This window comes from Camponotus vicinus, unplaced genomic scaffold (assembly GCF_025532165.1).
Source record: "Camponotus vicinus isolate PSW18456_S1 unplaced genomic scaffold, iyCamVici1.0 SCAF_9, whole genome shotgun sequence".
Lineage (NCBI taxonomy): Eukaryota > Metazoa > Arthropoda > Insecta > Hymenoptera > Formicidae > Camponotus > Camponotus vicinus.
Window position 1 is genome coordinate 15,530,438 of NW_028141981.1, and position 21,643 is coordinate 15,552,080.

At 34.9% G+C, this 21,643-nt stretch overlaps 1 protein-coding gene and 1 long non-coding RNA gene across 9 annotated transcripts in view; both read left to right on the top strand.

The window, feature by feature from the left end:
- Positions 1 to 5,583, top strand: part of LOC145976897 (uncharacterized) — a 34,420-nt gene extending 28,837 nt beyond the window's left edge. Inside the window, exon 3 of the long non-coding RNA XR_014440344.1 lies at positions 5,465 to 5,583. This is a non-coding gene — a long non-coding RNA (uncharacterized LOC145976897). The remainder of the gene's footprint in view (positions 1 to 5,464) is intronic.
- The window catches only part of LOC145976882 (uncharacterized), a 247,049-nt gene that overhangs the window by 119,393 nt on the left and 106,013 nt on the right, over positions 1 to 21,643 (top strand). The window lies entirely within an intron of this gene.

Below are 21,643 nucleotides of genomic sequence, written 5' to 3' on the forward strand. Positions count from 1 at the left end.
ATTTTTTTTTCAGTGTAGGATATAATTATTTCATGTCGGAATTCGTTCTCATAAGCATCGCGCGGACGAAATGCGTATTATGAAGCTGTCAGAGATGAATGATAAATAAGAATCCTCGATATTCATTGCGAGTCCTCGCACGTCGATCATAAACGTCGATCGCGAATGACATTTTTTTTTCCTTTTTTTTTTGCGCGGATAAGCCGCCTGTCCATGGCACAAGTACATCGATCATATTTTGCAGACAATTAATGACTGGCATGGGAAAAAAAAGAATGGGTCAAACAAATCCGCCAAAATCGGAGCGCTATTGATATCGACTGCGAAGATGAAGCGTGCTGCCGATCGCAGGCTCCACGTTTCATAATTTCGTTGACAATATTTATGCCAGACTGAACGTCATGCTCCACGTTTTCCATATTTCTGACCTCATTTTACTTTTCAAATCGTTAACCATTATTTATAGATCGACTATTATAAATATATGTTATCGAGTTTTACATTGTTGCGTTTTTTCTCAACTCTATTCTCAGAATTCTCTCTTTCTCTCTTACTTTCATTGTTATATGCGTGACGTAAAATTATTATTTAATATAAAATTACATAAGATTATATATTCTTGAAAATTTAAAGCTCTATTCACTTCATATTTATTAGGACATTTTTAATTAGCACTTGAAATTTTCGTTCTAATAACAATATCGATCATACTTTCATTATTTTTGCTTATATTATTCATTATTTATGCTTATATTATTCATTATTTATGCTTATATTATTCGCATCGATATTAACGAACAGTAATTGTGTCAGAATTTTTCACACATTTCCGCAGAGTTAGGCATTTATTCATTTCGCGGTTCAGAATTACACGAAATCGCGATGCAACTTCACGGAACATTTCCGCTCTCGTTAAATACTTCTTTTTTTCTTCGGTTTCCGTTCGGCTTTTACGAGCCTTTACCGTTTCAAGGGTCTAGACGTCGGTTTTACGACATCGAAATAATGCAACGCGCTCCGATATGCTCGTGAACGGCGCATCTCGAAAGTGCATGTAAAAGTCGACGGATTCGCGAACGCGAGCGCTCTTTTCTTCCTCCCTGCATCCGCTTTTCCGCCGCCATCGCACGCACCGAGAGGGAGATCGTGTATTCATGGAGACATTAAATGGAAATCATGGTTTTACGCGCGAGTCGCGCTATGAGATGCACAAGGAAACGAGTCACTCGATATACGCTCGTTTTGCGCTTATAAAACCACAACCGTTTTATAAATATTTAATAACGGCCACCGTATTCTTTATCGCGGCTTACACTCTGTCTCCCTCCGACCACCTTTGGAAATTTGACGTCTATTTTCTCATTCTATCGTTCTTTTATTTTTATTTGCTGCATTTCCCGGAGAATTAATTTTTTCCTTTTTACCGACAATGCACCAATACTTTATCATAATATGTTTTATAGATGTTATGATATTGGAAAATATTGCCTTTAGAGTATTTAATGGCATAGTATATATTCTATAGATTATTTACGCGCGTTTTGCACGGAAAATGCACATGCGACGTGACATGAGAGTGATGCAAATGTTACTCACGGAAAGAGAAAATATTTTAAAATTAAATTTTTTTAATATTAAAATTAAAACAAATTATTGTAATAGATTATATTTTCAGAGAAACATTTGGCTTGATAATATATCTGAATTCATTTATGGTACGCATTTATTTTATTTTGATTACGGCAGAAAAGTGATTTTGCTTAAATATTGATCAATGTTATTATAAAATTTATGTATATATTTCCCGATATATTATATCGCTAATTTAGTTCGTGCGGTATCGCTCGGCGCTTTGAGGTTTTTTTTTTACGTGCGCTTGTACCTTTTTTTTCTGTATCCGATCGGACGAGATCGGGATACGCTGATCGCGAACGTAACAGAATTTCTATTTGCATACGGGTGCGGGCGCGCGGAAATTTCGCGATATTTTTATACCGGTAATGTTGCATTCGCGCATCGCGGTTCTGCAATATTAAATTCCGTGTTTACTCTGTCGGCGTGCGCTTGTTCCTCGCGTTATTTCGCATCCTAATGACGGATTATGCTCGTTTCGCGACCATTCGAAAGAAGGGAACTGCTTCTTCTTGCCCTTCTCGATTCATCTGCGTATATTTGCGCGTTTCGAGCATTTCGTCGACTTCTTAGGTGTTAGTTATTATTTATGCATCCACCTTTTTGCAAGCTTGTTGCGTATCGCACATCGAGAATCGTTCTGTGCTGGAGTATTCCATAAATATTTAAGCCCTTATTCTCTTGTTCTTCTCGTCTACGTCGTACTTGATTCTTTTCTTTGCCTTTTTTATTAATTCGTGGAACCACAATCACGTAAACGGAATTTGAAAGTATTTTTATGTAAATAATATAAAACAATCTTTTCTTCTCTCGCAATTTCTTTAAATTTCAAATAATTCTCTCAATAGAGGAAATTAAAAAGATACATATTTATTTGCGTTTAATTATATCTACCAAGGATTAAAAAGCTGAGAAAATTATTTTATTAATGTTAGAATATTTATGTATAATTTTTTTTTTATATTATTTGTATCAAATATTGCTTTAAGTTTTTTTTTATCCTTTACTTATATTACTTGGTTTACATAAATATACTTTAGAATCTTGTAGATTAGAATTTCTTAACCAATCTCAATCATAAGAAGAGAGGCTTCGATTATTGAATCTCATCAAACTATCAAACAAAGTTATAAGAAATATATACGTTATACATATATAAAAAACATCTTTTGATTAATATTTATAAATTTTTTGTGTATATATATCCGAGTAAATTCGCTCTTGAAATTCAAACGAGAAGAGCATATACTTTACATGAGTGTGGACTCGAAGAAAATTTCTCTATTCTTTAGTTTGATTAATTTTATAATCAATTAAGAGGTGCTGTGTTACATTGAAAAATACTGTCCCAAAACTATTCATCGCGGTCTCACGAGAGAGACATGTTTCTCGTTACATTTTCAAATATCAAAATCATGAAACGCACTCTTAACGGAGGAAAATTTGTTGGAAGACTTCTATCAAAGCCGCTCCGCCTTCTTCAAGTAAATCTGTTAAAGAGCGCCTCGCAAAGAATTATATCGCGACCTTTGCACACATTTGACCTGCTACGAGAATGGGAAGATTAAATAAAATAGATCGCTTCGTTTTAAAGCTGGGACAAATTTTATTATCTCGCACAAATTCGTATCAGAAATGTTATTATCTCAAAATATCGCGAATTTCATTGTATATTTCATCATATTTTTATCATAAATTTTATTAGCTTTCGATTTGAAAATGTGGCTTTGTAATTAAGAATTTTTAAGAGGGCAGTAAAAATATCGTAGAAGAGAGAAAGAGATTTAATATATGTTTTTGATGCATTTCTCGGTCAGGAAATTAATATGTATGCATTTTATGCAATCAATATGCATGATCTGCGGTTCCGTAATTTGCTAATTATTATTTCCGCATCGGCTGTATGCTGGAATACTGGGAAAATGTACCAAGTTTAATTCAGAGAGTTAGATCAGCATATTTAAAGAGTAAATAAGATGCTAATTTGATCGCGCAAATATCATGCTGCCGCTGCAATATCCTTAAAGTATAATCAGAACCTAATTTGCTTATCATTAACTGGCAATATTATATTCAAGAAGAGAAACACTAATAGTCTTTGAATTCTGGTTTAGATGACAATATTATATAAATTGGGAAACGTCGTGTTCGTCGCGTTTTATCCCAAATTTTTAAGAAATAAGATTCGGATGTGTGTGTAAATTCATGAATTCAAGCGTGTCCCGAGCTATTTTAACAATACGAACATTCGCGACCAAATAGATCGCACTCTCGTGGGGATGCACCATCCAAGGGTCGCTCTCACCATATGGTTTTGCCGGCGTTTCGACAGCATATCGCTCGTAAATTTCCGTCGGAGACAGCCGACACGAACGGGACAGATCGGACCCCGGCGAAAAGGGTCTGGACGATTGCGATAAATCATCGAGTCTCGGTCAATTACAAAGCCGCGTCGATAAATAACGAATTACGCGGCTTTTAATTTGTTTGTATTTACGGTACAATGGCCGAATTGATCGAATCTCCATCGGCGTCGGAAGCTTTTTACGGATGTTGTCGGAATCGATTCACATGTGTAGAGATAGTCGCGCCCGGATCGACCGGACTTTATTCCGACTTTCGCATTAGTCTTCATTAATGTCGCGCCGTGCAGATATGTTCTGACGGGTAAACAAAAGAAATGAGTACGAAAGCTATGATTGACGGAATGGATGCGGTATCGAATTTCGACTTCACGTTGCGACGTCGTACATTCGCATTCTCGATAACCTGCCAGACTGCAAATAGCCTGTTATCTGAATAATTTACTTGTGAAACTATGATAGAACGCGAGAGAGAGAGAGAGAGAGAGAGAGAGAGAGAGAAAGAGAGAAAAAGATTGATAGAACAAAGCTGTAAATGCTATGTTACTTTTCATTAATGAGTTTATATAATATATATTACATCAATATTACATAAAATACAATTCTTATATTACATATATGTGTAATATCTAATTAATTACTTTATATATATAAATTAATTAATTATATTATATTAAGTTATATTAAGTTATATTAAATTATATTAAGTTATATTAATTAATTAATTTGAATTATATATACATATACATATATATACTATTAATTAATGCAATTTATAATATTTATTAACAATTAATTTTATATATATATACACACAATTAATTAAAAATATAATGAATTGTTATATTCATAAATCAAATTTAATCATTGTTGTATTAAAATCAAATTAAAATGAAATACAATATATATATATATAGGTATATGTAAAATTTTATAATTATAATTATTGAGTAATTTTTCCCAAATTATCATAAGTTTGAATGAATATTTCTATTATGTCGAATAGGATGATTGTGTTAGGAATTTTACCAAAAATATTTATATAAATATCTTAAACATTAAATGTTTAAATTTAGAATTATATTACGAATATTAGAACGAATAGTTACATTTGCACAGCACGTAGCGAGCAAATGAAATATGGTTGTAATTGGTGCGCCAGATGCAGTTACAGGAAATTGGTGATGAGTTTGTACGTTTCACAAACTAAGTCCAGTTATGTTGAAGGGAAATACCGGCATCGTTCTATGTTTGTACGAAATTTTACATCATCGAAATCCAGATGTGATTTCTCCCTTTGTGTAATATCTCTTGGTACAAATAATCTCGTAACGTAGTTAGTCCCAAGTTTCATTATTAGTTACATTTTTTTTCTCCGATTTTTCCACTTTCCTTCACGAATCATCCTACGAAAAATCTGCAACGACATTAAATTATTCTGTCTACAATAGAGCGAAATCAATTTTCAGTGTCTCGAATCAACAAATTATTATTCGCCTCTAATTCGGAGAAGACACACGCTGAAGCATCGTGTCAATCGAAGCGTTACCGCTCGTCAATCATTAAATCCAGCGATTAACAACCGAAGAAACACTTGTAAACGCACAAAACAGTAGGAGGGATGAAGGGTCGATCTTGAAGAGCACGTCGGGCCTGCCGGGGCCTGCCGGAAGAGGCGAACAAGAGGAACCGACTGCCGGGAGGGTCGTCACCCCCTCTTAAAAAAAGGGGTCGAGGCCTGGCGCCAGATCAAAAGCTCGGTCACAATAGGTTGCCTGCAAAGCTCTGGTTCTAGGGGGTCGGAGGCGGAGGAGGAGGGTGGTGGCGTCGAGGGCAGCGACGGGGGAGGCGGCACGAGCATGTGCTGCGTCCTTCAGGGTGCCGAGAGAGTGTTTCCCTCCACCGGGAACGGGGGGAAACACGGGACGGGGACGGGGAGCGGCAAGGGCGCCGGCGGCACCCCCGTGGGCGCCCAGGATCTACCCCTCGAATCGCTCTGGGCGGCCGGTCTCGACGAGGGGATGGGGTTTCCGCAGAGGTGCTCCTATGCGAATCAGCACACTACCCTCGTCACGACCTCTGCTACGAACCACACGTCCCCCGCGAACCCCGATGAGCTCTGGAGAGAGAGAAACCTCCCTCATAGGTATATACAACTATGCACGTATAATTGATCGATGGTTTTAAGATTTTTTAACAAGAAAAAGAGAAGAAAAATGAATTTTTATACCTTGTATATTGGAAGATACAGATATATTTATAAATAATATATATTTTTGAATAATTGATAAGTGATATTAATAATTTTGGAAACACTCGATCAATTTTGTGAGTCACTGTATCTATTATATCAAAAGTTCCTTCTTCGAGTCGCGCACCATTAAACCTTCATTACCGTTTGGATATTAGAGATCTCTCGAGAGTTGCTGGAAATCTCTAAAAATTTTTCGTTTTGAGGAAATTTCGTAAAAGTTTGCACGTTATATACAAGTTTAGAACCAATATTCTGAGTTATAGGAATTTACTTTATTTCTTGATCTTTCTTATCGGTCGTTTTTCTTACAAGTCATAGCAAATATCTAGGGAAGAACAAAATTACGCTGCAATTTATTACGCTTTTTGAATCTTCTGAGATTAGTCTAGGTAATATAAAACGCTTAATTCGCTTTTTCGTACCGATTAATTTACATTCGCTTTTTCTTTGCACTCTTTTTCTCCAACAAAAACTTAATTTTCGATTCAACTACAAACTCTCGAATTAAATTTGTCGAAGATCGTTGTTTAATTACTTGAAATTTCGTTACCAGTACACTGAAAAAAAAATTATAAACTTGACTAAATATTTTCACCTAATTATTATTGTTTCAATTGAAATATTTAAATATTTAAGTTAAATAGATGTCACGTGTTAGACTTAATATGTCGTATTTAATGTAAATACTTAAATATTTCAATTAAAAAAATAATAACTAGTTGAAAATATTTATAAGTTGTTTATAATTTTTTTCTACATTCTTTCGTTTTGCCTAAAAACATAGTTAAAGAGGACGAGCGTTATTATTGTAATCGACTTGAGAAGATACAAACATTCCCCCTCCCCCCCTCTCTCATTACTCACCGTATCAACATGCGACGGCTATAGAAAGACTCGCTCGTACAGAACGCCCACGACCTCCACGGGGATCGGTTCCTCGATCACGGATGAAATATGGACGTCGGCAAACGAGCGACGCTTCTGCCGCACGTCGACCACCTCGACCGGCATCGGTTCGTCCTTGAACCTGCACGAGAACAATCGCTCGCTGGAGTCGCGCGACGGCGACTTTTACTCCACGGATATCGAGGATTCCAAGGACACGTCCTATCGGAGATATTATCCGACCACACCGACCACCTCCGGTCTGGGTTCGTCCTCGGACCGGCAATCCGTGGAGACGCAGTGCGGTTCCCGGGATCTGCCGGATCATCTCTGGGCAGCCGCGATGGAGGACGGGTTTTCGCGCTTCAACGCCATGAAATCCCTTCAGACGATCACGCGTCAACCTCGGCCGAATCACGACTGGGTCAAGACCGAACGGATCTCCAGATTCACCAAGCATCGCACGATCAGCCAGTCGCCGCAGCGCGAACAAGAGGAGATCTGGACGTCCAAGCTGAACGAGAGCGCCGTGGTCTCCGGTTATGCCACGCAAAGAAATCCGCATAAGTGTCACCATCAGGCACGCAGAAGCTTCTCCACGTCGATCGTCGCAGACCTCGCCATTACACCGGATGGGTCTCAGCAGAGCCTCGGCAGCGGCGAGTTCCTGGTGAGTCTTGATGTCTTTTCGATGTCGTGTCCTGTGATAGTTTCTTAACGTATAGTTTTTTACGATTATACTTAAATTTAAAAAAAAAATAATTAATACACTTAAATTTAAAAAAAATTAAAATTCGAGAAAGTTATATTACGTTATTTCTGATAACTAACGTAGTATTAAATAAAGCGAAAAATGCAGCAAAAAGCATTTTTTTATTCATCAGAATTGAAAATATATAACGCTTGTACAGCATAGCTGCGAGCTATGGTCTTTTTTGAAAGAACGGAAAACGTTCTTTTAAATTCAATGAATAACTCGTTTATTCAATTTTTTATCAAATTCGCGTTACCATTATTGCTGCTGCAATTGCGTTACGAAACGTTTACGCCAATCGTGAACTTAATACTGTCCCGCGTTTACGTGTCAAATATTTTTTCTTTTCACGAGGATTGGCTTTGTTCTGTCGCATAAACGATTTTTCCGCGGTCGATTGTGAAAATGCGTCATTAGTAGAGGAAGCAAAATTATAATCCATTGTTCCTCGCGGTACGCGAATTTATAATTTTAATTATTTTAATAAATTCGGGTATTCATTTTTGATCAAAGAAGCTAGCAATCGATTCTCAACCCTTTCTCCTTGCTTCTATTATTTAAAGGAATTTAACCTACTGACTTATCACGTCGAGTTTTGTTATCTTGCGGCGAAGTCGTGGAGACTCGTCGCGAAGCTTACTCGTCGTTTTCTTTTTATCACGATGAAGTCTTTGAGAAGAGACTTTGACGCCAACTCCCGGGACTGTAAACTGAATTTATCGCCGCGTTGCGGTTTGTGTACACTTTAAGGCGGATTACTGACTTTCTCCTCTCTCGATCTATCCCTCCGGAAATTCTTTGCGATAATTGAATATACATTTCGATGTGAATTACACACAGAGCGAGAAATTATCCTCGAAATTAGAGTGAAACGATGCAATGTTGAAAATGATATTGTTTTTCAAAATCTTCTAAATAAGATAAGAAGTTATAGTATACCTATTAGTTTTTAGAATTATTAAGATTAAATAATTTTAAAATTTCATCTTTGTTAAAAAATTAGATAAAATTGACAAATTATTTTTATTCAAAACATTCGATTACTAATTAGTTTTTAAAAACCTTTTTTCTTCAATGTTATAATGAAATTTTTTTCAAGAAAATTCAATTTAAAGTGTTAACCAAAGGTTGTCTCAGAACTGTTAGGAATTTTTTATGTAACTTAACAATTACTCTGGAATATAAAAGTAATATTCCAGAGAGTATAATAACGTTCCATCGACTTGTCAATTTTATTAATACCATTCGTACGCGAATTCAACACATTCTACATTATTTGTCGTCTCTCCAGATGTATAAATAAAACCCACGTTCGTCAAATATAAACAAAATATGAAAGCTCTTCGTCCGCTCATGCGGCAAGTAACAAAGTTGACAGAAACTATTAAAACAGCATACGCATTGCTTGTGCAGAAACTCGAAGTTGAATCTTGAGAGATCGCCAGGGGATAGATGATAAAAATTTTAACTCCCGCCTTTTACGAGCATTTATACATGTCAAAAATTTTACGGACAATAACTTTTACATATATATCATACGAGTTGAATTGCGAAAATGACAAACTCGCGCGCAATTGTTCATTTTACCGACTATATCATTTATATAATATAAATCTAAGAGATTTTTTCGTGAAGAATTTATAATTTATTGAATCGACTTACACACGATTTCATGTGAAAAATAATTTCAGTTACTTATTGATGCTCTTTGATAAAACTTAATTTGAATCTCTATTAGATTTTATGTTATAATATCATAAGTTACACATGGGAAAAAATATAAAAATATCTTAGCTATAAAATTGCATCGTATAATCTCTTCTCACTGTTAATATATATAATATCACGTATAAAATATTATTTAAAAATTGAGAGAAGTTGAATTCTCAGGATCTTTTGGAATAAGTATCCCATCACGCAAATTTCCCTTTCGCCGTAATCATGCACTGCTAATACTTCAATGTTGTTATATTATGGACTATATTAATAAAATATTTAATAGCGATATTTTAGCAGCGAATGTGCATTTTGTATGTTTACACTTAGTGCGATGGTTGGATAAATACAAATTTATTATACATTTATACACATATATATGGGTTATTCCATATAATTACTCATTTTGACGCGCGAAAATAACTATTGTTTCATCACATGTCATGTGCGACAAAGTGACAAGTCGGATGTTCATCGCGCGCGATAAACAAAAGAACGACTCTCGTGAAGTTGATGACTAGAAGTTTACTGTATCGTATATGTATGTACATACATACAACGTCAAAATACAACAAAACGACCTGTTCTGAAATCTGTCCGGAAAACGATATATGTCGAGATGCGGGACATAAAAGTGTCATTCCACTTCGGGATATTAAAGTCGGATATTGCGGTTTTTTTTTTTTCATCGTGGTCCACGATCTCTTTTAAAAATGAAGGAATTTTATCATTCGCATGTCACGTAACTTGCAGCCGTTTTCTTTCACCGGATAATGTCGATCGTCGGGATGCATCATTAATTTCCACGCTTCAGCAAGTAGCGCTGCTAAGTTAGAACACGGTAATTGATTTGGATAACGGAATTTATTATAGCTGCTAACTTTTAGCCTTGAAAATCGAAAGTTGTATATCTTAGAAAATTACACGTATATAGGAAGAAGTGAAAAGAGAATGAGAGAATTTTTTTGATGAAAAATATCACATTTTGATTTCTCGTAAAAACACATAAAGTCAGATATCGAATAATAAATCGTGTAATAAAATAAAATAATATAATAATTATATTCATAATTATATTCATAATTTTAATGTAATACTATTCATGCTATTATAAGCTTTTCTTTCTTCTCTCTCTCTCTCTCTCTCTCTCTCTTTTCTCTCTTTCTCGTCTCTCTTTTTGTTCCTGTTTCGATACTCTTTGAGTCACTCTCCTTAATTAGTTGTCTCTTTCGTGCGTCGTCTTGAAACTTTGCATCTTGCAAATAAACTCGCAAAGCAACTCATCTATATTTACACATGAGAAAGAGGAAGAGGAAAGAGTTGTCATATGATTTCTACGTGTAATTCTTGGCAACTATGCAAGAAAAAGAATCCAATTAAAATCAACAGAATCTTTTGCACACAGCACCATTTCAGATCGCTAACTTCTTTCACTCAGATGTTTTTATTATCTTTTTTTCATGACGGAAACCCCGCAACGCGACGATCTTTGGGTGGTACCTTTCAACGCGTAATCGATCGTGGACAAGCCATATAATGTTCAGAAAGTTCCTCTTTACACCTATCACACAGACATTTTGATACGAGAATTTAAAAAAAATTCAAATATAAAAATTTAAAATTAAATGAGATTTACGCTTTCTCAAGTTGAATCAATGCAAATGTTTATCTATTGTCTAAATGTCATCTATTGAATATTTTTAATATTGAACATTACATTGTAATAATTAGAATATTGAAAATCATAAGAAAAAAAAGAGATCATTAAGAAGGGTTTTGAGGAACATTGTAACATCGCATTGTCGCTTTGCAATTGAGTCTAAATTTTCCCTCATTTATGCCGCCCTTTGTCTTTGTCGGTGCTCAAAGACGAATAAAACGAAGATTCAGAGCTTGCAATATAATTTGCAATACACGAGACGCTTGTATAGTCATCGTGCAAATCGCACGCGCGTTTCTCTCTCGATTCTCCCTTGATACGAGCGCAAGCACAAGACGATCCAATTAAACTCCACCGAGAGTTGACGGAGATGATCCTTTAATCGGCGATATACATGTGTCAAGTGCAGAGAGCACAGAGAGCCGACTGACGAAATGGCATAAATCGATTCTAGTGCCGGTGCCACACGAAAGTCGGGAGACGTCGTCTGTTCGCAAGTCGACTTTGATGAGGTCCGCGCGTAATTATCCGCCGATTAATGGGCGGCATACTACTGACAGGGTAATCTCGAGCGGGAATTTACTCTCGTAATTACGTTCGCTACTTCGATGGCTTAATGAGGAATATACGTATGTATTTGTGACTTGATCCGATTTCTAACTTAGGATCACATCTGTCACGTGTAAGACGCGGCAATTCCTGACTCGGCAAAGTGAGATTACCGACACTATTGTTTTTTTTTCACTCGGAGAAAAAGATCCTTTCCTTTGGATAGAATAACTCTTATAAATGTGCTGTCCATAGCTCGACAAGCGACAGTAAAAGTTAATAAAATGTATTTATTTTGCATTAAATCGCAAAAAAGGAAATGTACTTATTCTTGTATGTAAATGTCACGAAAATTTTATGCGAATTTTAATAGAGTTAAATAATTTTAGGAATTCCTAAAAGTTAAAATTCTATTATTATACGCGAAGAACAGGTGATTATTTAATTTTTTGATAACATTTATGCTATTAATTATACATTACATGCAGAATAGCTTTTAAAATAATAAATGTTTATTAGAATTTACTTTCTAAAAATTTATTTTCTACTAATCATTTTATTTTTTATTTATATAAGAAAGAGATTTTCATTTCCAGAACAAATTATGATGAGACAATGTTGTTTATCTTAGGAAATTGTTTCAAACGATAGCTTGATAACCGAAGTTCAGAATTAAGCGTTCGAATTAAATCGTTCAATTGCTGGAAGCTATCCTTCTTTGCAAACTCGTTCTCAGAATGGGGATTTTAAAAGGAATCGATTCAACTATATCAACGACGGCATATTGATGACATTCGTAACAAAGCTAGAGAGATTTTTTGTTATAGCTCATTAAAATGGCAGAAATTAACATTCTCTTGCTAAATTCTATATTATCATGAATTATATATTATATTTAATTTACATTTATTAAGAATATGTTATTTGAACAATATCTAATATTTTTTCCTATCAAAAACGCCTGATTCGAGAATTTACGCGAGTTGAACTATGTGTTCGGCCTTATTAAAAAAGATCCTTAACAGTATGACTTATCACTCTAAATAGCGTCGCGATAAAACTGCAAGTCAACAATCCGCCAACACTCGCCATAAAAGATATGTATATTATTTCCCTGCAATTCTCTCGAAAATGGCCTCTATATAATTTTAATCTTTTGTATTTGTTTAGTCTGATAAATCTAATTTGTTATACTTCTAGAAATTTTCCACGAGCTCCTGAATAAATTGTTCTGGAAATGCAAAAAAGCAAGTTCGTCTTTTTTCAAAATTGAAATATTTGTTTACACTAAAAGAAACTATTTTTTCAGGTTATTTATTTTTTGAAAATAAAAAAATAAAATTATGTGTGTTACTGCTAAGTTTTATTTTACTGAATAGTTTTTTATTATAATTTAAAATATAGTTCTGAAAAATAACGTTTTTTTTCGCGATGAACTATATTTTATAGGTTTCACAAAAATGAACAAAAAATTCGCGAAAATTCGCGGCATCCGAGATGGTGATAAATCGTTTTCGTTTTAATAGTGGAAAAATTTTCGCATGTGCTCGCGCGACTCAATTCTGACGGTGACGGCGATTCGTCTGGATATTTATCAGAATCGTCATACTGGCGATTCTAATAAATATCCAGACGAATGGATTTTTCAGAAGAGGAGATCTATGCTAACGCGCGAAATCGCTCGATCGTGGCGCGCGAATGAACGGCGATGACCTAATTAAAGTTCATCGTTAATGCATGTCGTATGCGAACTCGTAACGTGCACGCGTGCACGTGCGTTATTTTCCTGCTGGAATGCGTTTGATTAAAATCCATTTATCACGGAAATCGCGTTTCATTTCTGGCTTTTGTAACGATGGAAACACACGATGACGACGACGTGATGACGACGGATTTTAGCCTCCCTACTGGACGTCCATCCCTTTCCTTCTCCGTCGGTTTCTTAACATTGTTTTATTCCCGAAGCGGAAAGCGACGATAAAACTTGAATTAATAATCGTCCCATCTTCTTCCTCCGATCTTCGTCCTGTTTCCTTCCATCGTTGCATTATGCAGTATTTGCTGACATTACATTGCATAATGGAGTGTCGCGAGCTGTGGCCGTTTGTTTACAACTGTCGTCGTTGTCGTCGTCGTTTAAGCAATTCTTTTTTAAAGCCTGTCGCGAATGAGAATAAATGATCCTTTTCTTACTGTAAGAGTCCAGGTTTCCTGATAGCACATTAAGTGCACACGGGAATATAGTGAGTTTATCTATGCTCAGTCATTTCCCTATTTCGTCCATTTTTTCTATTTAATTTAAGGGTGAATATATTATTAGATTTTCTAAAAATGAATAATTAAAAAGAAAAAATATATTTTTATTTGATAAAATAGAAATATATACATATATTCTGTTTTATACGCATCCCATAAAATAGTTTTGATAAAATGAACAGATAATATAACATTTGTCGTTGGATACGATATAGAGTTCCAGAGAAGAAATATTTTTGAAAGAAATTTACAATAGATTGAGACGATGATTTACTAATATTGTAAATATAAAGCTTAAAAAATCTATTACACTTCTCTTTTGCAAAAGAAAATTTTGCGCCGTGTTTGCAAGTATTTATATTAAGAGAGGATTTTAAAAGCGGTACTCGCGCGCTTTTCTAAAAGCTCATATGCCTCACATGGTACAGAATAACCGAGACACTTTGAATCTCGTTGGTTAGTCGATGCTAATATCGCGTTGTGTTGCAAGGAGAATTGTTAGAGCCGGGTACATAGGACGAGCGCAATATATACGTGAAGTGTGACGCGAGGATTCCAATTTTACTCGGGCGAGAATAACTATCCTTTGAGTGGCAATTTCACAAAGGTACAGTTAATCGTAGAAAATTCGTAATTTTAAAATCCTTGTGTAACAGCGTCGTGGATGAGAAAACCGCGATGATTTTATTCGAGAATTTAGACAGATCAGAATACAAAATTTAATGATGTGATTATTTCTGCGGTCATCTATCGAAAGAGAGAGAAAAGAAGATTACAAGGAAAATATTGAAATCGCGTTAAAATTCACCGAGAAATCTCGACCGGTCCGGGGAGGCAAAGATCCGTAGATAAAACGTCTATCGAGCACTAGTGAAAAGTGGTTGGTCGTGAGAATTTACTTTCGTTAGCGGCGTTTCCACACCGGCACGAGAGAATAAAAAAAAGAAAAGAAATAAAAACGAAGTGCAGACAACCGAGAAGAAGCGCCAGCCAGATCTCGGCTCTTGATTACTTGACGAGAACGGCGCTGGTCCTCGAATCGATAATCGGCACATCGCCGCCGCAATTCTCCGCAAGCTAAAATGATAATGTTCCCGCGGGAAATCCGTTTTTTCGCGGATGAAGATCGAGGGCGGTGGCGCGGATTGCAGAAGTACTCCTGCCAAGGAGAGGAAAAAGGAGCAAGAACCGCGCCAATACGTGATCGAATTTTACGCTCGTCTGTTTTCTGAAATCATTTTGAAAAGTTCCGAGTGTTTCCTTTCAAATTATTAAATATTTTCAAATCATTAAATGTTCTGGAGAGCTCAGTGTTTTTTCATAATTAAGTTTGCGTTATTCGGTTGTGCGATGTCGTTTGAGAACGTTTAAAAACTTTACAAGTTCTTTTGAGAAACGGCAAAAAATTGTAAAAAATTTATAGAAGAAATGATTTTTATTGCAAGTATGTTACCGATTGCGTTTGAAATGGCTGAGTGCTATTAACTTTTATGTAGTAAATCAAAATTCATATAGTATAATGAGTAAAAATATTAATGTAAAAATATTAATTTATACAACGCGCGTACGCTACTATTATTAACGTTTTTATAGTTTTTATATTACAGTCGAGCAACCTTGTTTTGAAATACGAGATTTTATTCACTTAAAACCTAATTAATAGAACGTTTCAGCATTCATACGAATGACGTTTTTATTCTTTTAAATTGGTCAGAATATTAAAATAAAAAAATATTTCATTTTCGATACGTGAAAAACTTCTGACGCTTAAAATATAGCCATCACGTATGGAATAATTTTAAAATAGCGAATAAATGGAGAACATTTTTCAATTTACCTATTTAATTTAAATTATTATTTTTAAAAATCATAACGTTTACATATGAAAAATGGATTTCTGACTTTAGACATATGTGAGAATGTATGCAACGAGAAGGCAAAATGTACATGCATATATTGATTTGATTTATTACTTACAACGTGTTTGAGATAAAGCGAGTTATATGTTACATTAATTACCAACTCCTTCGATCAATCGCCGTTCATAGAACCACCTGTTGTGTTGAGGCACTGATTGTGCATGATCGCTGTCAGTGCATGCATACCCTCGTCGAGTGCATCGATAACGACTATGATTGTCGATGCTCGAGACTCCTCTCGAATTAACGGGCGGTCATTAATAGACGATATTCGCGACGCGTCAAGACATGATTCTTTATCTACAATTGCAAATTCCGAATTAAATTAAATCAAACGAGATGAAAATATTTTGACGTTTATATAATTGTTAGACTTTTTATTTTTTTATTTTCTTGAAGATAAATATTAAATAAAGCGGAAGAAAAGTGGGGTAGATTATTCGTTTGAAGCATCAAGTAATAATTAAAATTAATAAATAATCCTCCTAAGTCTCGTAGTAATTTGACGCGTTGCAATTTAACATCTCGCGCCTAGATTTTTATTAATTCGTCAATCAATGATCGAGAGCCGCGGATTTTAATACAGCGGCCATTTCTCGGCGAGCGAATATATTCGTGGATTATCGGGAAGTATGATCGCGCTGTCAGAGCCTCGAACTTCCGATGTCCGGAATTCTACCGGATCAAGATACGACAGCTGACAATGCGGATGAAAACGTTGATTGGCATTGGCGCCTCTCTCGCGCTGGATCCGATCTGATAAAGGGTGAACGCGTGCGTACGTACGGTGTCCGGGCTCGCGTTGGATCAATTGAGTACCTGCCCGGAATTGATTTCGGTTTAATTGCCAGCGCAGTTGAGGGAATCACATTGGACGTTGTTTCGTCCTCCTCTTTTTTTTTTTTAAGCTGGAAAAATCACTTGGATTGTCATCAATGTTACGTATTAGAATCTTCTTCACCTCTAAATTAGATTGAAAGATCGTTTAGAAATAGGCAACTATATAATAATTATTAATTATATAATTGATGTTTATTATATATACATATTATATATATAATTATCAATTATTATCATCTATAAATATGTATTAATTGCATATTTATGTGGTATTTGCTTAAGCTAATTAATGTGTTGTTTATACATATATTTGGGATCAACAAAACGTAATGTGCGATTATATACTTAGTTTATTGATAAAAATTAATTAAGAGTAATTTAATTTATGATGCAATATTTATTACACGTACTTCTATGTAATAATAATAGTAATAATAATAATATTGCCGATAATAATAATAATACATTAATGTTACTATTACTGTTGCAATAATTATTAAAATTAATAGTAATTATAACATATATTATTTTACAAATATTACGCACAGGGTATCATGTAACTTCTTTTGTTATAACGTTTCGTAATTGTATGAGCATTCACGCAATAGTGAAATATTATTTCGTTGAATATTGTTATGAACTGCCATCACTTTATCGCTTTGTGCATGTATCAATGGGGATGTAAAGCTCATCGTGAACAATTTCTGACTATTGTATCGCAGGAGCTTTGTAATACGTTCATTACTACGCCATATGGCTCGCAATAATAACGATTCTCATTACGATAATAATATTTCGACCTCAAAATAAACGTTAACGCGATTTATTCATAGTAACGTTTCTATAAGCCTCAATTTTGACGAGGCACCATTATATCGAGAAAATTATATATATGCATAACAATAATAATAATAAATTAAACGTAACAATAATAATAGTAATAATAATAATAATAATAAGATAATTAAATAATAAGATATTAAATAATAAGATAATAATAATAATAAATTAAACGTAACAATAATAATAGTAATAATAATGATAATAAGATAATTAATATTTTTTATATATTTTTTTAAATAGAAATATATATATGTTTAATGAGAGAGAGAGAATAATACGCGCGCGGATTTTCTTTTTCCGAGAACCGTACATTTTCCATGTGTTTTCCCATTAAATAAAATGGAAATGCCAAGTCTATGCGAGAATAAGAGAACTATTATTATTTCAATTTCGGTCTCCGCATTTCTCGAACCAGTTTCCACATTTCCACGTATTATGCATCGCGTATTACATAAGCATTTCCATTCGTGCCACCTTGCCATAACGAAGCGCACAGTGGCACATTACGGATTAATGATTATAAGGAACTAGGGCTTTCACATACATACCGTGTTCTGGAAAAACTTTCGTCAAGACTGTTGCAGCAGTTATGAATTTGCGCGATGGATTAGAATTGGAAAACGACGCGGTCGCAATTTACGAATACCACGATATAATTTTATAAAATTGTTCTCGCGTTGATGGCTCAACATATTTATTTGGCACGCTTAGTGCATAAATATAACAATTTAGTTATAACAAACTGAAACATATGCATACGAAAATTGCATCTTTAAATATGTACATAAATCTCCAGTCTTTATTTGAGATCTGATGAACTCGATCCTTTTAATTTTTAACTTTCAATCTCTATATATATAATTTTTAACTCGTACAATTTATAGTTTATACTGCCATAAAAATAACAATACACAAGAGAAATCAAAGGAGAGAGACTGCGGAAAAATTTTGTACTATAAATTCTTATACAAATTCTTATTACAATATAAGATAAATTTTAATGAAAGGAAATTTTGATGCGTATAGGAATCGCTTATACAGCGTTGAACCCTTACCGTATTAACCCTCTTTCGCATTCTTTAAATTCCTGCGATGTTTACTTCGATTCAACTTTGTTCTTGAATCCGTTCGAAATAACAACGTCATTTGAACTCGGAAGAGGACGATTTCCAAACTTGCGGACCAAGTTCCAAATAACTATCGTCCGAATGGAACTCGCCGCTGGGAAGAATACGTTCCGAGGAACGTATACGTATAAACGAAAAACGTATTCCGGAGCGTTGCAGAATTCTATTCGTCAGAAAGAATTACAAGGTAGAAAACGAGAGACGAGGAGCGACTCGTAGGAAAGTTGGGTTTCCGCGCACCGAAGCAAGCTTGGAATATTCCTCATTTGTGCTCCCGCCTCACGGTTTCCCTTCCGTTACAAAGGCTTGTAAAACCACTCTTGGTGGTGGATGTTCCATCCCGGTTACTACTCGGAAATTGGGTCTCCCGCTGACGTCAACGACGAGATACGAGCGGGGAAAAACACAGAGTGACGATCGACGACGCATACGAATCGCGGATGAAAACGCGACGGTGACCTGCGAAGTCAACAGGGACACGTGCACTTGCTTGTAAATTTAGGGTACGGAATCGAATTACGCTTCCCTCGGAAGCGTTTCGGGGTGAACGAGCGAGCTGCAGAGAGTGAGACCCCTCGGGATAATTGGAAGTTAATTGCAGTGGAACAGAAGCCCGGAGAGGGCGATGGTGTTTCCAGAGTAATTTTATTTTGACATATTTTATATGAAAAGCGATTTTCTTTTTAAACAGGAGATTAATACTACTGTAGCGTCAGTGTAAATAACGGATTGCTTGCATGTAAAAATTTGAAATAAAATTTCTACTTTATAATAACTGCAGAAATTAAAAGAGAGATGGAAAATAAAATCTAATTTAAATCATTCGCAGATATTTCCTAATTTTTGTCGGTGCGCGGATACAAAAATATATCAAATGTTTTTAAATTCACGCAAGTAACACATGCAAAATTATATTTAACGCTCGTTTGCATAGCATTTTGCGAATAATCAATTATTTTAATCTCTTAAATTGATAATATACTTGAATATTAAAGATACTTTAGTATTAATCGCTGCTATTGTAAATAACTACATATTTCAACGTAGTAGGTAGTTTAAACGTTTCAAGAAGCATTGCATAAGCGAGCTTTCTATCTAATAAAGGATAAAGAGACATAACTGACACAAGTTGAAACCGGTTCCTTATTGTATCGCTCACTGTACAATCTCAGTCTTACGCTGAAAATGATAATCTAATGTAACGACATGATAGTAGTTTTATTTGAATTTTTAGTTTTTATTGAAATTTCACATGACTCCAATTAATATGAGATTTTAATTAAATATTTTCATATTTCATTGAGACAGGACAAATATAATAAATTCTGAGATTATTAAAAATAAATGTTGCTTAAAGATCATGTGCATATTTTGATATTTCACAGGAATGTTTTATTTTATTCTGTTACACACAGAAAATGCAATCCTATTTGCTCTCTTTCTCTCTCTCCTTTTTGATGTAATCAAGAAGTTCAAATTATCGCTAATATTACAATGACCCCTTGTCAATCGACCTTAGTTTTCCTTTAGCATGCGATATCGCGTGTACTTGTAATCTATTGACATATATAATTTATTGACATATCGAGAAAGAAAATAATCGCCTCGCCGGGGGATATTTGTAATATGGAGCACAGTTTCCGGCAAGTATAGTTTATTTCCTACTATTTCCGATGATGCGCATCTCGTTATTTGATATTACATTAAATATCGCCCACGTCAGGATATCGCATATCTCACCGATATCAAGCCATTTGTTAGCTGTTTGTGCGATTTTATTTATGAATTTTAATTCGCATTTCGCCGGCAACGAATGGAGTTGCGTCCGTTTAATATACTATTCGCTCTCTTCCGCCATACGCCAGTTCGTTTAGTTTATCATGTATCGAGAATATGATATCTATCTCTCGAGATCATCGAGACATTAATTTTAAATAGTGCTTCGAAGCGATGAGAAACAAAATTAATGTTATAACGATTTACGTCAACGGCGACATAGTTCATCTGTTAGATACAAGTACGTATGTGCGAAAGAGAGAAAGAAAGCATCGTAAAATTTGCGTTAAATTAAGATAAAGAATAATATAATATCGATAATATAGATAATACATACTTTTTACGGGAAAGATGATAATACAGTGATGACATCAATATTTTCTGAATGCGAGAAGCGATTCAACAATAAAAATTTTATTTTTGCAATGTGAAAGATTGCATTGGTCTGTGGTTTTTCGTTAATTGATTATCGATAATCGATTACGAATCTGAAAAACTACGGAATTATTTGTATCAACTCTACATTCCACGAAATAATGCCCGAATGGTTATGACACCGTTAACAGTAAACTGATTGATATTAATTGGACTCTATTGATTTTAGCTTTTCATTCTTCTTTTCGCGAGTCAAATCAGGAAATGATTTTCCTGCGCGAAAAAACATTGAAAAATGTTCGAACTGAAAAATTCAAATTTATGTCGTCTTCGATGCATGGAATATGTCCAAAAAATATGTAGAAAACATGAGAGGATCGAGTCGATGACCGGCGCAGCTACTTTTTCATTTTTTAATTTCGCCAACATTCCCACCCATTCCATTTTCGAGGGAAATAACAAGCCCGTGCTTTTGTCGTGCCGATCGATGAAATTCGCGAAAATATTTATCGCTTCGGGATAAAAGAGAATATCCGCGGTCGCGCAGAGAGTAATGACGCCATTTTTCCATTTGGATAACGCTCTTTTATTTATCGAGTTGAACTTTGCATGAACACGGGAAATGTCCCATCGAAAATCAAAGACATCATTATACAATTATATGCGAATTAAAATTCACAAATGAAATACATAA